We start from the raw sequence: 23,371 nt of genomic DNA, 5'->3' as shown, positions 1-23,371 counted from the left end.
AATAACATCTTTTAATTCAAAGTAAACTCTGAACAAAAGGATGAGCTTTGAAACTGTGGCAAGGAGTTGGAGAGATGGATCCCAAGCTTTTCGCTAAATGCCAGAAGCTTCAAAGTGAAGTAACCCATAGAAGTCCCATAAACTTTGCACACAGGCATCCAGGAGCCTGGGCAACCTACCGCACACAGCTAAAAAGCATTGTAGCATTTGGCATCTAACTCACACAAATCAGTTTCTGTGAAATTATGGTTTTCTTTGCCTAAAACTCTATCCCATCTCCCATGGCAGTCGTACTGGATCTTGAAGCTTTAAAAAAAAATAAAGTAAGTTTTATAATTTTTATATTTTCTTATTTTTGTATTTGTATATTCTATTTTTGTCTGTTTTACTTGGGACTGATAAAAATGAGATGTGACTGCAGTTTCTGACAGCTAATAATTACCAACATTAAGTGAGTTAGAATGAGTTAAATCCACCCTGAGGTTTAACAGTGTGGGCCCCTGAGCACTCAAATCAAATAGTTTTAAATACGCGAAAACTATTCTGTTTAATAATGAGAGTGACATGTAGAGAGCATAACACAACACTAGAATGTTCCAAAGAAGAAGAGAACTGAAGTTTCCAGAAGTTAAAACAATGATTATTAAAATTACAATGGTTTATTCCATGTAAAATCCAGTATGCAGTGACAGGATATTATTGTATTAAACTTGATGGTTAGAAGATGGGCTTGAGATATGCTAAAAGAATTTAGAATAATAAAGACTTTGAACTTATGAGGGAGGACTAAATCAATTACTTTCTAAAAACCATAAGATTTTCCTTATTTATTGCTTTTCAGGAGCAATTTTTCCATATATCAATAACTCTGGAAGCAGGATGTGTCTAGCAATCTATACTATATTCCAATTCCTATTGCTTTATTTGTTTTGCATTATAATATCTCTGAAATTGAGTTAAATTTTATTGTAGATGGGATCATAGATTTGCTGAAAATGAGGACTGTTAGTTCCAGAAGTGTTAAAGAACAGCAATATTCAAAGCAGGAGAGTGAGGAGAAACAATGAAAATAACTGAAGAAGAAAACATCTTTACCTAGGAAAAGGCAAGACTTTGCAAACTGAAGGGGCTCTGAAAGTCAGGAAAGATAAAAGAAATAAAAACCCACAGTTAGATATATTTCAGTAAATTTTCTTAATTTCAGTGGATAAGAGAGAATCACGCAAGGATACAAAGGGACAGTGCACACACACACACACAAAGCAAAAGCAAAAATCTAATTTTCATCAGACATCTCTTCTCCTCCCCTTCCCATCCCTCAGTTCTGAGAGACATCACAGAGGCTGACCCTGTAATTGGACCTTGCCAAAATTTCCCTTTAGGCTCTTTTTCCTTCATGCTAAACTGCATCCTCACTCTTTGCCTCACATGATGTCTCATCAAATGACCTGGAAGAACACTGGCCTGAGAATTAGAAGATTTGGATTCTGATTCTTGCTCTGTGCCGTCCAAACTTCCCCATTTTCAAGGTAGTATATTCTGTCAATTGGGACTTCGATTTCCTTGCATGTTGACCAGTTTGAATTAGTTGATCTATAATGGCTGTTCTAGCTCCAACATTCTTTGGTAATGAGGTGGTCCAAAATATGCTTTATGATTGTACAAAGTTTGAGAAATAACTTTGTAATTGGGAAGCAGAAATCAAATGGCATGGACATGTAAGATTTTTATTATTATTATTTTCAGTGATATAGGCAGTTTCATTCAAAAGTGTAGTGAAATCTGAATAAGGTCTGTATCTAGTTAATAGTATTACACCAATGTCAACTTCCTGGTTTTGGTATTACATGTGTAAGTTATAAAAGATGTCTCCATTGCGGGAGGTGGGTGAAGGGTACACAGGATTTTTAACCTCCTATGAATCTATAATTATTTCAAAATAAAATGCTTTTTAAAAGAAAAAAAAAGTGTATCCCAGTAACCTTCTAATATGTTCTAGACTGACCAGTAGATATGGAAGCACTTATCATGCTTACCCAGAGTTTTGGCATTATTGCCATAATTTTAACTTGAATAGAAATTTCTTAAAAGTAATCACCGTCTGCAATTTTAAGACTCAAGTCTGCTAGACCAATTAATTAGCAATTTCTGATTAGTAGCATACTAAGTCAACAGAAAAAATGATGAATAATTTAAAAGAAAGCTCAGAAATCAAAAATATTTTAAGCAAAGTTATGCTTATATAGTATAATAAAAGTTTATAATATACCTAATCATAATGTTTCAGTACAGTGTTCAGTATCCCTTAGTGAAATCAGGAATTTAATATGAATTAGTATCTTCATAAAGAACAAAGCCCTTTCAATAACTTTTATCAATTTTGAAAAAATGAAAGAATTTAAAAATCATCATAATCTATCTTAATATATTACAGTGTTTTAATGCTTCCCTTCAAGATCAGTATATTTAACAGTGGATAGTGTCAACTCTAAGATCATATAGCAGTCAAGTTTGGAATATAGCAATCTTTCATCAGTGACTGAACCTGAAATTAAGGCTTCGATCATTAAGTTTACAAATTATTTCAAGGCAGGTAGAGTAAATAGTAGGACCTAAATATCAAGTGATCTTTATAAATTGAAGATATGATCAGGACAAGGCAGAATGAAGTTCATTGAAATTAAGTGCACCCCAGATGTGTGCAATTGGAGAGCTTGTGGTTAAGTGTAATAGTATTTTCTCATGTGCAGTGGATACCATGTATCTGCCACGTGGATTAGGAGATAAGAGAATAGAGGGCAATTAGCAAGCTTCACTCTGATGCTGTGAGAGGCAGTGTAGGGGAAGGCCTCTGTCTTAGGGTCATTGGTTGTGAGATTTTCAAGTGACCTCAGATTTCATTTTTTATTTTATTTTTTTCGGTACGCGGGCCTCACTGTTGTGGCCTCTCCAGTTGCGGAGCACAGGCTCCGGACGCACAGGCTCAGCAGCCATGGCTCACGGGCCCAGCCGCTCCGCGGCATGTGGGATCTTCCCGGACCAGGGCACGAACCCGTGTCCCCTGCATTGGCGGGCGGACTCTCACCCACTGTGCCACCAGGGAAGCCCAGATTTCATTTTTTAAATGAAAATACCTTAAACGCTTTTGACTGTAATTACAAAGGAAAACATGGAGTAAGAATATGTCATCTATAAAAAATACACCTAGAATTTGAATTATCCCCACATGATTTTGGACTCAAAAGGACAAAGTAAGACTATATAATAGACTAATTTTATCAGTAGCCACAGCTGTTAATCAAGGAATTCTTTATGCCTCACATTGGTAGAAGTAAAGTCACTATTTAAATTCTGAGTCATATTTACTGTTGCTTAGCCATTTTAATTGTAGAAGAAAGTGAAATATATGGCATTACATATATGTTAGATATCATAGTGTTTTATTAGGTTATAGAAGAATATTATTAATTTATATACCTATATCCTCAAAGCAGAGTTTTTAATTAAATAGTTATCATAATATTTATGTATTTTAAATACAATCTTGATGATAAATCCATAAAGAATTTAGAGGCTCTTTTATGATGAGTTTACTGATTTTTCAGAGCTCTTCAAAAATAATAATAAAATACTCTGAATTTGTGATATAAAGCATATAATGAGTGTCACCCAGCAGCACTTACACATTTTAAGTAGTCATTAAAATGACTTAGTATTAGGGTGATATGCAATATGAAAAAAGGAAAACACAATTCTTAAAATCAGGACATCCATCAAAAGTAATATTTTTATAAGAGCTTGAAAACAGACATAAAAAATATAGATGCATATTAAAAACAACAGCACTGAAGAGCTTAGGAAAAGACCTGCTACACTCATAAAATATAATAATAGAAGTCAATTGGATTAGTAACGATTTTATAAAATGAGATTTTGTTATATTTTAATATTATGGACCATATTGAATTGAGACCAAAATAAATCTTTAAGTGCAATTATACATTACTTCAATTGGTAATAGAATAGTAACAAATACTGGCTTATTTGGGGATAATTCAACTCAGTTTCTTGAAGCCACTGTTAAAGATGAAATCCTTTAGATTTTCAAATATCCTGTAACTGTAGAAAGAACAAAATTAACCACCTTTTCCTCTTCTGAATTCCATACTACAAGTTTTCATAGTATATATGTGTAGCTGATTGTCCTGTGACACCTCTACTCTATTCCCACCTCTGGGATTTGTATATGACACATAAGAAAGCTCTATTACTGTTGAAGAAGTGAATGATCTGGTTCAACAAGCATTGATCAGTAACATATAAAGTAAGAGCATTCAGTTTGGGGATTTAACTGTGCTCATTTTAGGATTTTACAACTTAATGAGATTGACATTTAGGCCTGAGGGATTTCACAGTCTACTGGGAGAGTCAGGCTTGAAAACAAATCATAACCATATGTTGTGATGATTAAAGTTTGTATAACATGCTAAGCCACTTTGGGTGTCCAACTCTTGCTTTGGCAGATTGAAGAAGACTTTCTGTGGAGGCTCTTCCTGAATTTCTGTGTCTTAAATGAAAATTAGTTTGATGAGTTTCTGGTAGATTTTAATTTTATTTGAAGACATAGACCCCTAAGTTAAAGCATTGCCTACCCCTTAACTATTTACATTCATTCATTCATGTCCCAGATATTTTTGACTGTTCATGTATAGATGCTTGAGATCCAGTGGTAAATAAGACTACTCCCCAGAAACTAGATACAATAAATTACACTTTTCGTGTTCTCTGTGAAGCAGAAGGCAGGGGCATAAGTCAGTATTGTAAGACGTTATAGATGTATTCACAAGTTCCCAAGGGTGAGTTAACTCAGCCTAACTGTGGAGGAGGTAGTATAGAGTGGTTTAAAAAGGATCAGCAGATGAGATAACGGCGAAATGGAGCTAGAATGATGAGTAGGAGTCAGCAGAGTGGATGGACTGTGGGGAGAAGGCAAGGGATGATTCCATGACAAGGGGACTACTTTAAAGAAACATGTAAATGAGCTGTAATGTGTTAACATATTTGGATAGCAAGTTGGGTTCATACGTTCTTTGGTTGTATTTATGCCGAAAACAGCTAGCAAATGAGGATTTTAAGTAGATCAAAGGGACACTAAAAGGCACACTGAAAGAAGAGTGGAGAAATACATAGGAGACTAAGTAACTTGGAGGAAGTTAGACGTGTACATGTAGTATTCCTTGTAAGAAATTATGAGCGTTTAAACCAATGTAGTAGCAGTCGGGATGAGGAGAAAAAAATCAGCAGGAATTTTTCTTTTGGTTGTTTCTATTCTGCCTTATTTCATGAAAAAATTAGGGCTTCCCTGGGGGCGCAGTGGTTGAGAGTCCGCCTGCCGATGCAGGACACAGGGGTTCGTGCCCTGGTCCGGGAAGATCCCACATGCCGCAGAGCAGCTGGGCCCGTGAGCCATGGCCGCTGAGCCTGCGCGTCCGGAGCCTGTGCTCCGCAACGGGAGAGGCCACAACAGTGAGAGGCCCGCGTACCGCAAAAAAAAAAAAAAAATTAAAGTAGGTTTTAGGGATATATAAAAGGCAGCAGAAAAACATGGTAGCTCATAGGATTATATTACCATCAAAGGGATTAGTGATTGATCAATTAGGTCTAGGAAGAGGGAGAAAGAGAGGATAGTGCCTTGGATTTTTTGCTTGGGAAGTAGACACACGCAATTCTTCTTTACTGAAATAGGAAATAACATGGGGAAATTAGCTTACCTAGAGAGAAGGAAAGTTCATTTTTATAAATATTAAATTTGAGGTACCCATGCATCTTCCAGATGGGTTACATTAAAATGAGAGTTGGATATTTTTGTTTAAAATTCAGGAGAATGAGTTGAGAGACATTAGCAAACAAGTAGCATAGTAGCAAATACTTGTTTAAAAAATTCTAAATAGAAACTATCCCAAAGTTCAGTGGTTTATAACAAGTACTTATTTTTTGATCCTGGGTCTGTGGATTAGATGTGGCTCTGCTGGACTCGATTGCACTGTCTTCAGGCTGCAGTTCGTCTCAGTACTGCTTCATGGGTCTCCTTACCCTGGGTTAGAAATTTCTCAAGAGATGTTCTTTTCATAGTGGATGATGGCAAAACGCTAAGAGAGCTAGCAAAAGCTCAGGGTGCACCCAGCAAATCGCCCTTATGCTCATAATCAATTGACCAAAACAAATCACATGGCTAAGTCCACCATCAAAAGGGCCAGGAAGTATAATGTGCCCTCTGTAGAGGGACCTATAGAAAAGGTAGGAAGCGTTCTGAAGAAAAAAATACAATCTCCTATAGGTAGTGTTTGGATTAGTAGGGTTGGATGACATCACTCAGTGAGAGTAGGTAAAAAGAGGATGATGATAGCACCCTCAGATTCACTAATGTTTGAGGAATAACCCCAAAATGACAATGAAGGAAGGATGGAACACAATCAGGAAAATAGAGGGTCCCTAAGGTCAAAGAAGGGGAGCTTCAATGAGGAAAACATTATCTCATCCAATGCAGAATTCAAATCAGGATTGAAAGTGTCTTTTGGATAGCAGTTTAGAGTTCATTAATGAGACCAGTTTCTGGATAATGGAGGCAGAGACAACTTGTAATAAATTGAGAATGGATGGAAATGAGGAGGTGGAGATCACTATAAAACTACCCGTTCGAAAACCTCTAAGTGAAGGAAGAAAGGTTTGGGGGTCTGAAGGTGGTAAACTACCAGTGTTTATGAAAGTGATATTCCTCTAAAACCTCTTATAAATTTAGATCAGTTGAAAATGATTCCTTATTTGAAAATGATAAATCAAGAAACCCTACCCTTCGATGACTATATCTTGAAATCTACTTAAAATGTTAGCTCTATATAACCCAATTGATTTATTGCGATTATTATAAAATTTAGTCAATAAAAGTTTTATTCCTGTATGCCAGATATTATTAGATATAGATGCACTAAAACCTAGTTTTGAAATTCAAGAAAATTTCCAGATGAAAGACCTCCGTGTCTAGAGTTACGGTTGCAAAAGCTGTGTGTATGCCCATCGGTTCACCTGAGAAATTCTTAATGTACATATGAAGCTTAAAAATCATTTGATTTACTCCAAATACTCATTTTCCAGATTGATTCCAAGGAATGAAAATTTGATTGAATGGATCAGTTTTGTGGGTTTTCATTGCTATAAGTTTATTATTTCACATCTGATGTTTGTGGCTTTAAAATGTAGAAGTATCAACAAAGATTGCTGCTCTCTCTGGTAGAAAGCCATCAAGATAAGCAGAGAAATGTGTGGAAAAGGACAGAGGAAAAAGTTTTTGTATTTCAAATAAGATCTGAAAGGATGTGATGAGAAAAATTATGCATACGCATATTTAAAAATCAAGGCAATTGGAACCACTGCTTAGCTAGAAAGCCTCCCAGGTGGCGATATTTATAGAAATGACTCAGTTTTTATACCTCTCGCAGCACTCTCATTCATCACTCCTCAGAAGCATCTAAATGGGCTTTTTCCCTTCTAAACCTCTGATACCCTATTTTATCCATTGTTACCTACATCTGCCCGTTCATCAAATTCTTACAGAATGATAGGTAGTTGAAGATTATATATCCTTAGGGTAGCTTCAGTTCAGTTTCTAACATTATCTCTTCTTTACCAAAGGGCATCAGACTATCAGCAAACAATTTTTAATACTGAAATAGCTAACAAGTTGTCCTGATTTTTAATGCTATATCTTTATAATTTATCTACACATTGACACAGAATAAAAGCTGTGGTTTAGGGCCTCTCTGTTTTGTACTCCCATTGCATCTTTATATGCATATCTATTTTAACATTTATTGAATATCATTTACTTTCATGTCTTTTTTTTTACTCTGAGAGTGATTGGGTTATTCATCCATGACCCTAATATAGTTATATGACTTAGTGGGTAATTAATAATTTTTGAATAAATGGACAAGTGAACAGATGTAAGTATACTAATGATGAAACAACAGTAGGATCAATATAATTTTCCTTTCATTTTTACCTTTTGGTTTTCATAGAATTGCACATTAATAGGGAAAGTTGGATTAAGAACATGTGATTATTTTTCTCTTGCAAGAAGAAATGGCAAGAAAATATATGTAACGTTGTTGTAATTGACAGGGGCATAAACCTATGAATGTTTTGTAAGCTCAATGGAACTGTCTGTTATTGAATATCAGTTTTTGCATTGTTTCAGTATGAGGATGTCAGTAAAATTGAAGCTCCTCTTTTCATAATTCATTGTAACTAGCAGAGAAGGACCGCTTATGGAATGGAGTAAAAAGGGAAGGGAAGGTCTATACAGAGGACACCATGACTGTAAATCTTAGGGAAAAGTAGTCGTACAGAGTTCTCCATAGTAAATAAAGTGGTACCATGTAGGCCAAAACTTAAAAATGCTCTTTTTAATTATTTTAAATTATTTTTAAATTTTATGAAAGAGAAATGGGTGTATTGACTTTTGTCTAGAACTCTGTTCAACCCCCTTGACAGTCGGAGGTGAGGCTGATGAGGAAACACACAGCGGTGCCTTTTGGTGAGCTGGAGAAAAAAATTCTGAAGGGGGAAAGCCAGAATGCATCTACTGAGTTTTGTCACTGAAGGAGAAGTAAAGATGGAAAAACAAACTAAAAAACACCAGCTCACTAAGGCTTTCACTACAGATGCAAGAGAGAAGTGTCCTTGTATTTTCTGTCTGATTATGGCAGCCAGGATTGAGTGGAGGAAGTGCAAAAACATGGAGAGAGGAAGGGAAATAACTTTTGCAGTTTAGAAATAACCTTGTAAAGAGCACAGATCTGGTTTCATTCCAAAAAAGGAATCTAAAATTTGAGTTTTTAAAAAACCTCAGTCATAGCATAAACTATCTCATATGATACTTACATGAACCTAAGAGAAACCCTACTAGCCTGAAGCAGTGTCCCGTTCTACTCAATATGAACTGCCTACAATTAACTTTGCCAGAAAGAACTTTATTAAAAAGATGAATAGTAAACAAAAAATCTGCTTAAGAGGAATAACAGAAACAATTAACAGATGAAGAACACTCATAAAAAAAGTTTTCATGAACCAGATGAAAATTGTATTCAAATATACAGCTGTGGATTAGAGAAACTTAAGCTTTCATCCTTTGAATAAGGGTTCAAAGACAAGTGAGAGGTTAATGGAGAAACAGGTGACAATAGAACATGAAATGAGCATCAAACCTTCAACTGAAGGACCAAGACTAATGTAAACCTATTCAACTGAAGGACCGAGCAATTACAGTTTCAGAATAAAAAATAAATATTGAAAATCATGAAAAAGTAAAAATGATAGTACCAATATACTCTGCGAATAGAACCGGAAAGAAAAGGGACAGAAGTGATGTTAGTATGCAGATTGACTTACCCGTTTAAAACTATGGGTCAAAAGTTATCACTGTAAACTTGAAAAAATCAGCAATAGGATATAAGTATATTTAAATGCATAAGGGGAAACACTGGAAATACTAAGAAAAATAAGCAAAGGAGATAAAATCTAGTCGTAGAGGGAAAGAAAGTCTTGTGGAGAGAAAAGAGTAGAAATATGTATGAGGGTAATCACAAGACAACTCTTCAGTCGTCTGCCTGATTACTTTCATATCCACTACTGTCCTGTTCTTCTCTGTATCACAGGAACTGACCCCTGAAAAATACGTTTTCTAGGCTTCTGCCTTTGGCAGCGTGTTCTCTGGCTTCTACCATTGCCAAGTTCCCAACTTGCCAATAGCAGAATCCAAAACATTGTTCCAAGAGCTGAGTGGCAGCCAGCTACCTTGTAGAAGATTGGATATTCTTTCTTCATTAAGATGAAGGATTTGTTCTCATTGGAATATATACCTATTCGATATGCACTTACTTGTATTGATGTTAGAAGCCTGCAGTGCTTCTCCCATCACCACCACTGCTGGATTTACAGAATGTCTTAGAAGCGATCAGTCTCCCACATGCTTCTGCCCATGTGAATCACTGGTCTCATCACAGACCTCAGATCTAGAAGCATGTGCCTTACAGAAGTGTGGAATCGCTCACTGAAGCTTATGTTACAGTTTGGGCTGGGAGACAACTTCCTGAAGAGTTGGGTGCTGTCCTATATAGAAAATATGAACTTTAACCTATTGACCAAAATGCACATATCTAGGAACTGAGGGGTAGAAGTGGAAGTGGCCATCTCTTGTGTCACCTAATTACCCAGTTACAGAATTTTTGTCTTCTGTACTCTAACGCTGCTCTTTGCTGCTTTCCCAATCATGATTTTCAAAGAAGAATGCTTATACCAGCAGACACATCAATGGCTTTGTTGAATTTGGAAGTTGAAAATGCCATCTGGACTATGTCTTGACCTCAAGAAATTCGGCAGTGTGTCTCGTTTGCATATTGAATAGCTGAAAGACTTCAGCAACCTAATAAGAGCAGGGCCATTATAAGGAATCAGACACTTCAGGAAGATGTAATAGAAGAAAGAGACTGACTTACAAAAACATTTGTTTAAAAGATAAAAGACACAAGAATAAATCTAACAATAAACTGACAAGTTCTCTATGAAGGATTCTGAAATGCTGTTGAAGAACACAAAAGGTGACTTGGAAAAAATGCTTTGGATAAGATAGACTCATTATCATCATAATAAATATTGTCTAAATTAATATATAAATTATCAAAATTGCAACATCCCAATAAAAGTAACAGTAGAATTTCTGAAGAGCTAGAGAAGCTGATTATAAAATTTATATATTAAAAAGAGAAGTAAGAATGCCAGAAAATTGGGGTCAGGCAGGGGAAGTAATTAATTAGTCTACTCATAACAGTCATTAAAATATAAAGCCAGGGCTTCCCTGGTGGCGCAGTGGTTGAGAGTCCTCCTGCCGATGCAGGGGACACGGGTTCGTGCCCCGGTCCAGGAAGATCCCACATGCCACTGAGCGGCTGGGCCCGTGAGCCACGGCCGCTGAGCCTACGTGTCTGGAGCCTGTGCTCCGCAACGGGAGAGGCCACAACAGTGAGAGGCCCCCGTACTGCAAAAAAATTAAAAAATAAAATAAATAAAGCCAAAGTAACTAAAATGAGGTAATTGTACACAAATAGTAAAAATCAATAGAGTGCAAAAATATGGCCACATACATACACAAATTTAGTAAATAATGAAGATTTCATATTTCATATTCCTCCTTGGCCTGCTCCGGATCCTGCTGCAGTTTCTTGGGAGGCCGCAGCCACGCAGACCGAGGTGGTCCTGCCTTCCCCGATGCAGCCGGGATGCTTGGTGCAGGTGCCCGCGGCCCCGCAGCGCCCGCAGATCCCTGTGGACCCAGAGGCAGACAGACGGGAGGGGAGGCTGGGCCGGGAGAACCCCGTTCCCCGCTTCCCCCCGCCCCCGTTTTCAGCAGGGCAGAAAGTCCTGTGCTTGTGCCCACAACGGCTTTAGAAAATTGCCTCATTTAACCTTTCCAAAGGTATTATCCAAGCTGCAAAATCTTGGCCGTTGGAAGACATTTTAAGTCACGATACCAAAGAGCTTTAGTCTGGATTAAATGTCCAGACTAAATAAAATGCCAAAATTTCACTTTTAAAAGCAAGCACAAGGGCTAAGTGCAACCTAAGCATGTTTGTAAAAAAAAAAGGAATATAGTTTTATTTAAGTTAATAAAATAAATTACCAAAAAACCTAGTTAAATTACATTTAATGTTGAAATAGTGAATACTTTCCCTCCAAAATCAGGAAAAAGGTACAGGTACAGATGTTGCCTCTTACTATTACTACTATTACTACTCAGCATTGTACTTATGATCCTAGCCCATGCAACATGTCATGCAAAGGAAATAAAAGTCATATATATTAGAAAGAAGTAAAACTGTATTTATTTGGAAACTACATGTGCAGGTATATAGGTAACTTGAAGGAATCCACAGTGACCTATGAAAACTAAGGTGACTTTAGCAACTCTATTTCTATATGCTATCAACATATAACTGGAAAAGAAAAATTTTAAATACCAGTTGTAATAGCATCCAAACACAAGAAATACTTGAGGTAAATGCAACAAAGACTGTACAAGACCTATTAATGGAAAACCACAAAATACAGAAGGTATTAACTTTAAGAGATTTTAATAAATATATAAACATACCATGGTTATAGATTGGCAATACCAATATTAAGATGTCTGTTGTTCTCAAATTGATATACAGTATCAATGTAATTTTACCCCAAATCTTTACAGTGTTGTTTTTTTTTTTTTAAAGAAAATGGCAAGCTATTCTAAAACATGTATTTTAGAATATACTGGAATAGCCAGAACATATTTGAAAAAGGAAAACAATAGGAAGACTTTGGCTGTTTCAAGGCTTAGTATAAAGCTATAGTATCAAGATAGCATAGCACTTGTGAAAGGATTGATATATAGGTCAATGGAATTGAACAGAGTCTAGCAATAGGCCCACAAATACATGGAAAATGTATTTTTAATAAAGGTGCCCCGGTAATTCAATGGGGAAAATAGTCTGCAAGAAATGGTGCTGGAACAATTAGGTATTTATGGGCAAAAGACAACATCTTCCCCTAACTCAAAACATGGATATTATTTAAAAAGAGATTGTAGCCCTAAATGTAAAACCTAAAATTATAAAGCAAAGCATAGAAAAATTTCGGGAATTTGGAGATGCAGATCTTTTTTGGATATGACACAAAGAACAGAACACAAAAGAAAAATGTTGGTTAATCAGATTTCATTAATATTGAAAACTTAACATTTGGTCTTTAAAGTGTTAGGGAAATAAAAAGACAGGTCAGACTGGGTGAAAGTTGTGTGTGTATGTGTGCTGACAAAAAGCTTGCATTCAAAATATATAAAGAATTCTTAAACCTCAATAAAATAAAGACAACCCAATAGAAAATTTTGAGCAACATCCCCATAAAATATATTACTGGAAAATAAGCATATTAAAAGATATTCAACATATTTATTTATTGAGCATCTCAAAGTAAAACCACGATGAGCAACTACACATCACCTTGAACAGCTAAAGGTAAAAGACTGACATAACGTCAGGCAACCAGAACTCATATATTGCTGGATGGAGAGTAAAGTTTTCCAACCACTTTGGAAATTAGTTTGGTATTTTTTTTAAAGGTTAAACAGTGTCATATAAAGAAATGAAAACATAAAAACAATGGTCACATGAAGGCTTGTAAATAAATTTATTTATATTAGCCAAAAACTGGAAGCAACCCAAATCAAGTGTCCATCAATTGATGAAATGATGAACACATTTTGTATATTCACACAGTATACTACTACTCAGGAATAAAGAAGACTACACATAATATAGACAAACGCTAAAACATGATGCTAAGCAAAAGAAGCCAGGTAATGAGTATATGCTATGCATTTATATAGAGCGTTTTAGAACAAGAAAACTAATCTGTAGTTATAAAAATCAGATCATGGTTACTTGGGAAGATGAAGAGGAGAGAAATGATGAAAAAGGGGATGAGAATACTATTTAGGTATTTAGTTGACAGAAACATTCTATATCACATGGTACAACACAACTGTACACTTAAAATGGGTGAATTTTATTGCATGTAAATTATGCTTCAGTGCAGCTGAAATAAACAATATAAGAGTCAAAAGGCGAATGACAGCATGGAAAATTTGTATTGTGTGTTTCAGATCTAATTCTCAATTGTTTATAATGTAAGAAAATTAATACAATTTAAAAAATTTTAATAACCTATAGAAAAATAGGCAAAGACGAGACACAAAAACAAAGATAACATAAAAGACATTTTCAAGACGCTTTTAAGGAGAATGTAAATTAAAATAACAAGGCGACAGCATTTTCACCTAAATACTTTCTGGACATCAAAACATTTGATTATACCGCTGGTGAAGTTTAAGGAAATGTCTTTCCATATATTTTTTTGTTGGATGGCATTTTGATGAATTCTATCAAACGAGCCATGACCCTTGAATTAGAAATTCTGCATCTAGGACTATTGTTACTAATAAACTCACATATGTCCAAGTTGATTTACATACAGGAATGTTCATTGCAGTGTTGTTTGTAATCTCATAATAATGGGAATAACAATGTCCACAATACATAGCAGGCTAAATAAATTATGTAAAATTCATGCTGTGGACTGCTGCAGAGCCATTACACAGAATGAAACAACTTTTCATGAACTAGTGGGAAGGAGCTTCCAGATCTTGAATAAATGGTTAAGGGACAAAACAAGGTGCAGGACTATATACACACACAAATGTGCACCTAACTACCTAACTGTATATGCTAGGGGGCAATTTTAGATAGAAAAGCTGAATGCTGCTTTTATTTTGACATTGACATGATTTGCTCAAATCATGATGACAAACTGACTTTTTCCAAGTGTTTTGAGTTAGGGGGAAAATCCCATTTTCTAGAAGAATTATACTTGCAACCTTAATTAATTTTTAACATTCAGTAATTGATCCTGTTCACCCTTCAGTATGCTTGACTATCAGAACAAGACATAAATAAATACTGTATCATTAGCCATCACACATCACCATTATACCATACTCAGGGGCATTTTTCCTGGATTCAGTGAGCCTTTTGATCGTTTGAGAGTCCAGTCTTGTTAAATCCCTACTGCTTCTTGCAATGACTTTCAATTAATAAGGTCATTTTGTGGCCTGATATGGTAGTCCAATCAACTGATATCTGTTGTGTGAGCCAAGCATTGTAATTTATCTCTGAAAAGAGATTTTGATTGTGCCAAAGAAGGAAATGAACTGAAAAATTGTGACTTTTTAGACTACTATCCAGATTTTAGGTGCTGGATTTTCTTAAATGATTTGCTGGAAGTATAAATGTGCAAAATGCTTGAATAACTTTTTAGTGAATGCTGTTGAAGTGATGTGTTTGTATTAAGAGCAAAGGGAAAGTCAGATTAGTGGGAAAAGAAAAATAAATTTGAGAGATGTGATACAATATCAGTTACAGCTATTTTTTCTACCTAAATTATTTCTGTGACTCCAAAGATTAGATCAAAATTTCATAGATAAATTATACAGAAATATATTTAAAACTGGCAAAGGTTCTGGGTTCTCATTGTTGCCATAAGATTTAATTATGCCAAAATATATTTTTGGTGAGGATACATCATAGTGGCATAACTTTTTCTATTCCAGTTCCCTAAGCTATATAGTGGTAGTTGAATAAGAGTGAAAGGCAAATTAATTTAGTTAGAAATTCTAAAAAGAAACAGGCAATATTTTATTCATCTGAGTTTTACAGTAAAAAGAAAATGAAGTGTTATTCTAAAGGGTACTATCAATATTTTTTTTTTTTTTCCTCCTGTATGCGGGCCTCTCACGGTTGTGGCCTCTCCCATTGCGGAGCACAGGCTCCGGACGCGCAGGCTCAGCGGCCATGGCTCACGGGCCTAGCCGCTCCGCGGCACGTGGGATCTTCCCGGACCGGGGCACGAACCTGTGTCCCCTGCATCGGCAGGCGGACTCTCAACCATTGTGCCACCAGGGAAGCCCGGTACAATCAATATTTAATCTTCTCCTTGAGTTTCACAATGCAGTTCCTTAAGAAGCAGGTTATAGGCCTAGTAAGGAAGAGAGAAAAGGAAAGAAAATATAAATGTGGCGTTAATGTGTTTGTGTGTGTGTGGTGGTGAGGTGCTCAAATTGTAGAGACAGGCTCAGACAAATTAAGAAGTCAGGAAGCAAGACTGTGGAAGCACATTCCCAGAATTAAAGAGAATGACTGAAGAGGGAGTGGATAAATGAAGAGAAGGCAAGTCAGGCAGATAATTATGAGATAGAGACTGCAGAGGTTCCAAAGTGTTAGGTAAATTACTCTCGTCAACTGCCTCCCTGGGACTGGGACTTCAGGCTGTCATTACTTCTTACATCTTACTACTACTGCTATTAAACACTCTCAGATTTCATTTGCTCTTCAGCTCAAGGAGTTCCCCAGGTGAAACGTTTTTCTGTGACCTCTGGGGGTGTGACCACATTAATTTTAACAGAATGACAGCCTGGTCTGAACTTCAGACCGGAAATTCCTGCACCTGCTCTCATTTTGCATGTTTCTTTCCCACTAGCTGAAAATTAAGGTATTTTCCCCCCTTTACATTATAAAAGGAGGTGTGTGTAGAAGGGGTGTTATGGGTTGTGAAAGGAAAAAGCTCAACTTGTTACTGCCCAAGATCTTTGAAGCACAGTAAAACGTATTTTTTCTCTTTTATAGATTTATCTCTTTAAAACCACTTTCACGAGGAATACATTTTAGTGAAAAAAATTAAGCTATGCCTGTTAAAAGGCAGTTATAACATTGTCTTATTATGTTTTAAACTTTAAAAATGATTTCTATTATTGATTATATAAATACAACATAGTAATATATAACTTTAAAAGTGATTTCTATTCCTTATGTAAATATGACATAGTAAGATTCAACAATTGGAGGATTGTGACATTTTGAGTTGAGTAGGAAAGGTTTATTTTGCATATGTACTGTCTACTTTTTTATTAATTATTTTTAGAAAATGCTTTGCTTGTATATTTCACAGTATAGTATATTTCACAATAATATTGTAGTCTAGCCTGTAGACAAATCAAACTTCCAGACCAATTCACTCCTCCTGTTGAACTACTTTCTGAAAACCTAAAAAAGCATTCTCTTTGAACATTCATTCTGATATAATCATTCCTATGAAAACTAGAGTATTTCTTGAGATAGCTTAAGTCTAATCTTCCACTACTTGGTATAATTTAATTTTATGGTTTGCATTTAGAAGTATTTTCTGTTAAAAAAAAATAATAGATTGAATCCTATGAAACTGACATTTCTGAAAAATAAAAACTTTTTAAAAATGTCAATATCGTATGGTCCATTTGTCTATAAAATTATGTTTTGGGCAACATTCAGACATTCTAGAGGACAGTAGTTATTCTTAAGTACAATCATAAAAAATTACAATAGATTTTCTGTAGACTAGTATTTGCATTATTATTATTTCATACCTCACCCAACTACCCGTGAATAATTTGCTACCATCTAGTTGTGAAATACTTGATTTTAGAACATTTCTCAAGGATAGCATTTAAAATTTGGAGAAAGGCACAGAAATTTTGTTTTGTATCTGAGAACTATTTCCTGATTCTTGCTCTTTTCCTTTCCACATTTTTCTATTTCTTGATATATTCAGCAATTTAAATACTTCAAAATCAAATCATTAGAACTTATGAAATGCACAGATTGATTTCAGGCTTCTATCTATTATATACCTTCCCTTACACCATTAGTGTTTGTATAGGCAGGCAGACTGATAGCTTTATGCTAAGATAAATCCAAATGAATTATTGTTCTATAGAACACTCTTTATGACTTTTTAAACCTTGCTAATATACACCTGAGAGACATTACGATTTTTCTGAGATGTGATTCAAACCAAACCAAATGAAAGCAACTTGTTTATCAAATGTCTTTGTTAAAATGCTGCTTTAGATAATTAGCTATAAAGTTGGGACAGATGAATCAAATGTTTATCAAATTACATCTAAAGACAATCATCAACATGCATCACAATTGCTAAAACTTTTTTGTAGCGTCACAAAAGCCAGAGTTGGAAGACGGAGAATTTAATTTCTCATAATTTTCTGTACCCAAATAGTAGATAGTGGTCTTCAAATGTAAAATCACAAAAGACAACAAAATGGATTTTGATAATCTATCTGGCTGCTTTACTTGAAACCTCAGATTTTCTAGTTTCCCACATTCTGTTTGTCATGTGATTGACAACCATGTGTACACTACTCAGCTGATTGATAGCCAACCATCAGGAAGACAGTAGGTGCAACTGAGCTTCAGTAAGAGGAACGAAGGGCACAGATTATTCTAGTTGCTTTCCATTAATTTTAGCACCATTTTCTCTTTCATTTGAACTGTTAAATGTATATGAATTGTTAACAAATGCACCTTAAGTAAAGGCATTTAATCCTTTTTTCCAGTTTGTTCCCATTGTTTAACAACATATTTCCATAATTTAAAAGATAAAGATAGATGATAAAAATAAGCAAGAGAGTATATCAAGTGAAAATTAATTTACTTTTTTAACATATTCTAAATCGGCTATACCAACACATTCCAGTCAGACCTCACTGTAAAGAAAATATATTCATTTCTTTTGATTCTAACCCCAAATAACTATTTACACTATGCATCTGATACTACATGATTATGAGAAATAATGTGTATATGTGATATAATTGATGCTATAAGCTTAGAATTTTCTTCATCATTCTGACATGGCCCATTCTTTTGGAATGCTCTCATATGACTTTGGGTAGATGGAGATAGTGAATAGGAAAAAGTGCTTCTTTTTCTAACGGGGACAGTGAATAAGGATTCAGTTCAGTAAAACCCACTGTGATTGGGCGTGTGTGCGCTCATACGCGCATTTACTCTATTTTCAAATGAATTTTCAAAAGATAAATGATGGCATCGCATCTACAATCCTGTGACCCTGTATCATTTACTATAGTTGCTATTTTGTTTTAGAGAATGGCAAGTAATCTTAGTGCCTTCGAGTCTGGATAGCACAAGTAGGTCCAATTCCTCTGCCAGTTTTGGTCAACTGCTAGTAGCTATTGGTTGTGTTGAGAAGAATTCTCAAAACCAGGCTGGTGCCTCAGGATTCTGTGTGGCAGTTGCTTGGAAATGTGTGCTATATGTGTGAGATTGGTGGTACCCTTACTATCTTATTTGATATTTCTGATCTAACACAATTTTTTGTTTTACATCTGAGAAAACAGGGTGGGAAAGAGGAATGACATTTATTGACCGTGTATTATGTTCCAGGTCAGACACTCTGCTAAGCATGTTATAGCTTTTATTTTATTTACTCCTGATAGAAACTTCATGGTGGCATAATCTCCACTTTACAGATGAGGCAATTGAATCTCATAGAAGTTAAGTTATGTGCTTAGGACACAAAAGTAAAGTCAGGACTTACGTTCAACAAGGATAACTCCATATCTCCCACTCAGAACCATTTCACTGTGCTATCATTACTTTTTCCAGGTCAACAGTATCAGATTTAGAACCCTATTTTTGGATTAGGATCTAGTGGGGTTTTTTCCATATTAATTTTTAGTGATCACAAAGGATTTGTAAATAAAATATGAAGGGATACTTCTTATTATTATTATTTTTTCATTAGAAGTACAGTTCTCTGCAAAAATAGAGCCATGGACTTTTCCTGATGAAAGGGACTTCACCTATCCCAACCATCCTTTTTATGCTCAAGCCCTCCCTCCACTATCACTATTAAAAAGCCATGTAGCCTGTGATTAAACAACTGTACTAACTCCAAACCCACCAAAATTCAAAGAAATGATATTTTACATACCTATTCATTATATTATTTTGAATAATTTGCTATATTAGTTCTGCCAATTACTTCTAATTCCTAGGGATATGTAAACATGGCAAAAAACATTCAGAGATGCTATTTCATGGAAAGAGCTTTACTTGGGCTATCAGGTAACTTCTAGTCCAGATTTTACTACTTGTCAATTTTGAACCTTATAAATAGATTGCACACTTAACCTAAAATTCTGATTTCTAAAAGATATTTAATATATACAACCACTACTCCAGTCTGTTCAATTCAGTAAATATTATTGGAGGTCTTTTGTGTGATGGGTATTGTAGAGGGTTGTGATACCAAGAAGAATAAACTAGAATCTTTGTTGGTATGGGAAACAAATATTTATCTATTTATCTATCTAGTGGTTCATAGTTATTTAGATAACAGTGTTGATAAAGTTTTATTTTTATATAATGTGATAAAGATGTTTACAGTGATAAGGGGACATGGAGGAGAAACAAAACCTTTAGTATGCTTCTGAGCCTCGTCTAAGAATAAGTGCTTATGTGCTTTAAGAACAAAATTGCAAAAACGTAAGTAAAATGTTATAATTATTATCATTACCCTGTATATGCTTCTTAGTCTCTTAGCCCCAGAAAACAGCAGAAATTCAAGAGGTCTTAAAAACAAGAGATTAATTATTTTAAGAACTTGGAGGTTATTTTAGTAAGAGTCACAATTAACATAATTACCTTTTAAAAATACTCTAAAAAGGTTACTTGTGCCTGATAAAATTATGGGGCTTTGACTGGTGACTGCAATGGAGCCATCACTCTAGACTAGAGAATTCACACCTTCTGGAAGGTAGAACCTTTAACATATTGATACAATACCATAGAATTGTTTCTCTATAATATGAAACAAACAACACATAAATAAAACAGAAAGCAAATTGTGAAGTAAGAAATTTGTACAAATTCTATTATTCCCTGAAAACACATTTAAGTGCAAGGTAGGAACCAATAGTAATACTCTGAATCTCTGGCTGAAAGGGACTGTCTAAGTTCAGAAGTAATATTTACCGTTGGGGCAAACGGCAATCTAGTGTCAAATGTATTTCATTTTATTTTCTTCAACAGAAACTTTGATGTTTGTATAAAATGTTTGCATTTTATTTCTTTCCTGAGTGTAATTCCTATTTAAATAAGCACCTGTTTATCATGATATATAGCAAGTGTTTCTGCAAACTCGAATTAGAATGGACAGATCTGAACACGTATTACAAACACAGTGGTAGATTCATCAATTTGTGTTTACTTAACTGATTCTCTGTGACAAAACATATGGTAAAGTATCCATCTCTGGTTAGGAAACTTTGGCCATGAGATCACATATGTGTTTTTCATGGATGTATCATTCATTTAGTCAACCATACAACAAATATTTTTTGAGCACTGACATTGTGTACAGCCCTTGTAAGGTATAGGGATAACAGTAGTGGGGAGGAAAACTGACATGGCCTCTGTCTTTGTAGAACTTAATTCCAGTGGGAGGGATCTAAATTTCGCTAATAAATAGGCATATGACTACAAGTTGTGATATATAGGAAAAGAATATGAGCCATGAGAGAGTATAATAATAGGGGATCTGCTTTAAATTGGGTGGTCACAGAAGGCCTTTATGAAAATTGGTATTTAATGTGAGATCTCTTGGATAGAAAGAAGCTAACAATGCGGAATGGAAGGTGAAAATGGATTTGGTCAATGTAGGTTGTATAATGGGCAGAGGCATTTGCAAAATTCCTAAGACAAGGAAAAGAATATTGATTTTGAGTAATTGGAAGATGGTTAGCATGGTTGGGAACCAGTGCAAGGAAGCAGGAACGAGACAGACGTGTCTGGAGCCAAGTGACCCAGGGCCCTGTTAGCTATGGCCAGGAGTTGGCATTGTGTTGCCACAGAACATGTTGAAATCTCCAGGCCCCCTGTAGATTGATTGAACTACATTAATTGAACTCATTCAGTCATTTGTGTGCCTTATACCATACTTTAAAAACGTGCACTCCTTCATTTATTCGTTCATTCATTTTCTGAGTGCCAAACTTAAATATCAAGAATCAAAGAATTCATAAGATAGGTCTCTCCTCATCCTTCATAAGACCATTAACAAATGCGGTAGGCAGATTTTTAAAAAGACAAATTATATCATACTATAAATCGCATTAATAATAAAACTGAAAGTGCAATGTCTTGTTAAACAAAGTATTTAGGCCTTCAGGGACGGAATCCAGAGAGTTAGGAAAGGTGTTTTAGAAAAGAGGTTGTGTACCCTGGATGCCCCGAAGAGCTAGTAGACATATGCCAAGTAAGTCAGGCATTCTAATCAGAGGGCCCAGCACTGGGGAGTTTGTTTGAGGGATGCATCTGGCATGTGCTGTACAAGGAGGAAATGAGGCCCAAGAGATAGACTGGACACAACATATCAACATGTTTTAATACCACATTCAATGTTTTAACAAGTAATCTATTAGACCAAAGACTTTTCAAGTGGGAACATGACTCAATAAGGGGGTGGATTTTAGGATGATGTTTTTAGGTCTGTCGGAGAATTGCTCTGGCCTCTATCCCAGGCCACCATTTAGCTCCTACCAGTCTCTGGGATGTTCCTTTCTTGTGTCTTTGGAGATTTTAGTGGCACTCATTCTTTGTCATGAATATCATCCTTATGAGATCCCTAAGCAGTCACAAACCTAAATTCATTATAGACACTTGATATATGTTAATTGCTTCCTGTGTTAGTGTCCTATGGCTGCTGTAGTAAATTACCACAAACTTAGTGACATTAAGAAAATTATGTTCTTACAGTTCTAAAGTTCGTAAGTCTAAAATCAAGGAGTTGGCCAGACTGTATTCCTTCTAGAAGCTTTGGGGGAGTATCAGTTTCCTTGCCTTTACCAGCTTCTAGGGGCCACCAGCATACATTTGCTTGTGGCCCCATCTTCCATCTTCAAAGCTCAGCACTCCAACATCTGCTTCCATGGTAACATCTCCTTTTTATGACTTTGATCACTTTTAATTACATTGGCCCAACTGAATAATCCAGGATAACCCCTTCATCTCAAGGTCTTTAACTTAAGCACATCTACAAGGTAGCCTTTACCATGTAAGGTAGCATATCCACAGGTTCCAGAAATGAGGATGTGGACATCTTCGGGGGCATTATTCAGCTGACCACAGTTCAGCAAATGTCATTGTCAAATTGTGAGTTCTGAACTCTTTGGATACCCAAAACTTGATTGAACATTTTTATCTTCTCAACAAAGTGGGGGATGTGATAGAGCTTTAGAGGTGCTGAGTAGGTGACAAAAAGCTGCATGATTTCACTTTACTTTTCTACGTAGTCGCATTTTACTAAAGTGACATTGTCCCGCAGAAGGGAATAAGGGAGACTTTGAAATGCTGCCATGTGCAGAACCCTGTGATGCTGAGATCCAGTAGAGCTTTCATTCCCATCTTTCTTCCTCGGAAGGGAGTCTGTCACTCTGCAGGAAGCCTCTTTGAAGCAGCCTCAGCTTTGGGATTGCTGAGTGCAGGGACTTCTCAAAGAAAACACTGCTCTATTCATTTCCTGTCAACGAGGAGTTCAAGTTCAAAAGATGGTGCTCTCTTTTCTTGGTTTTTCATATGTCTATTAATAGGACAGTGCCAAGGCTCTGACCAGGAGTTTATAGTAAATTCACGGAACTAATGAGAATGGAATTAGGTTACTAGATTTTTCATCTCTGTGCAGTTATGAAGCAACACAGTGGAGACATAATGACCCCTTGCCTATTAGTGAGAGCTTATTCTTGAGGACACCAAAAAGCTTTTAAAAACAGTAAGCCACTAATCTTCACACTTTAATTAGCAAGAATGTAGGAAAA

This window comes from Orcinus orca, chromosome 9 (assembly GCF_937001465.1).
Source record: "Orcinus orca chromosome 9, mOrcOrc1.1, whole genome shotgun sequence".
Lineage (NCBI taxonomy): Eukaryota > Metazoa > Chordata > Mammalia > Artiodactyla > Delphinidae > Orcinus > Orcinus orca.
This window is presented reverse-complemented; position numbering follows the sequence as displayed.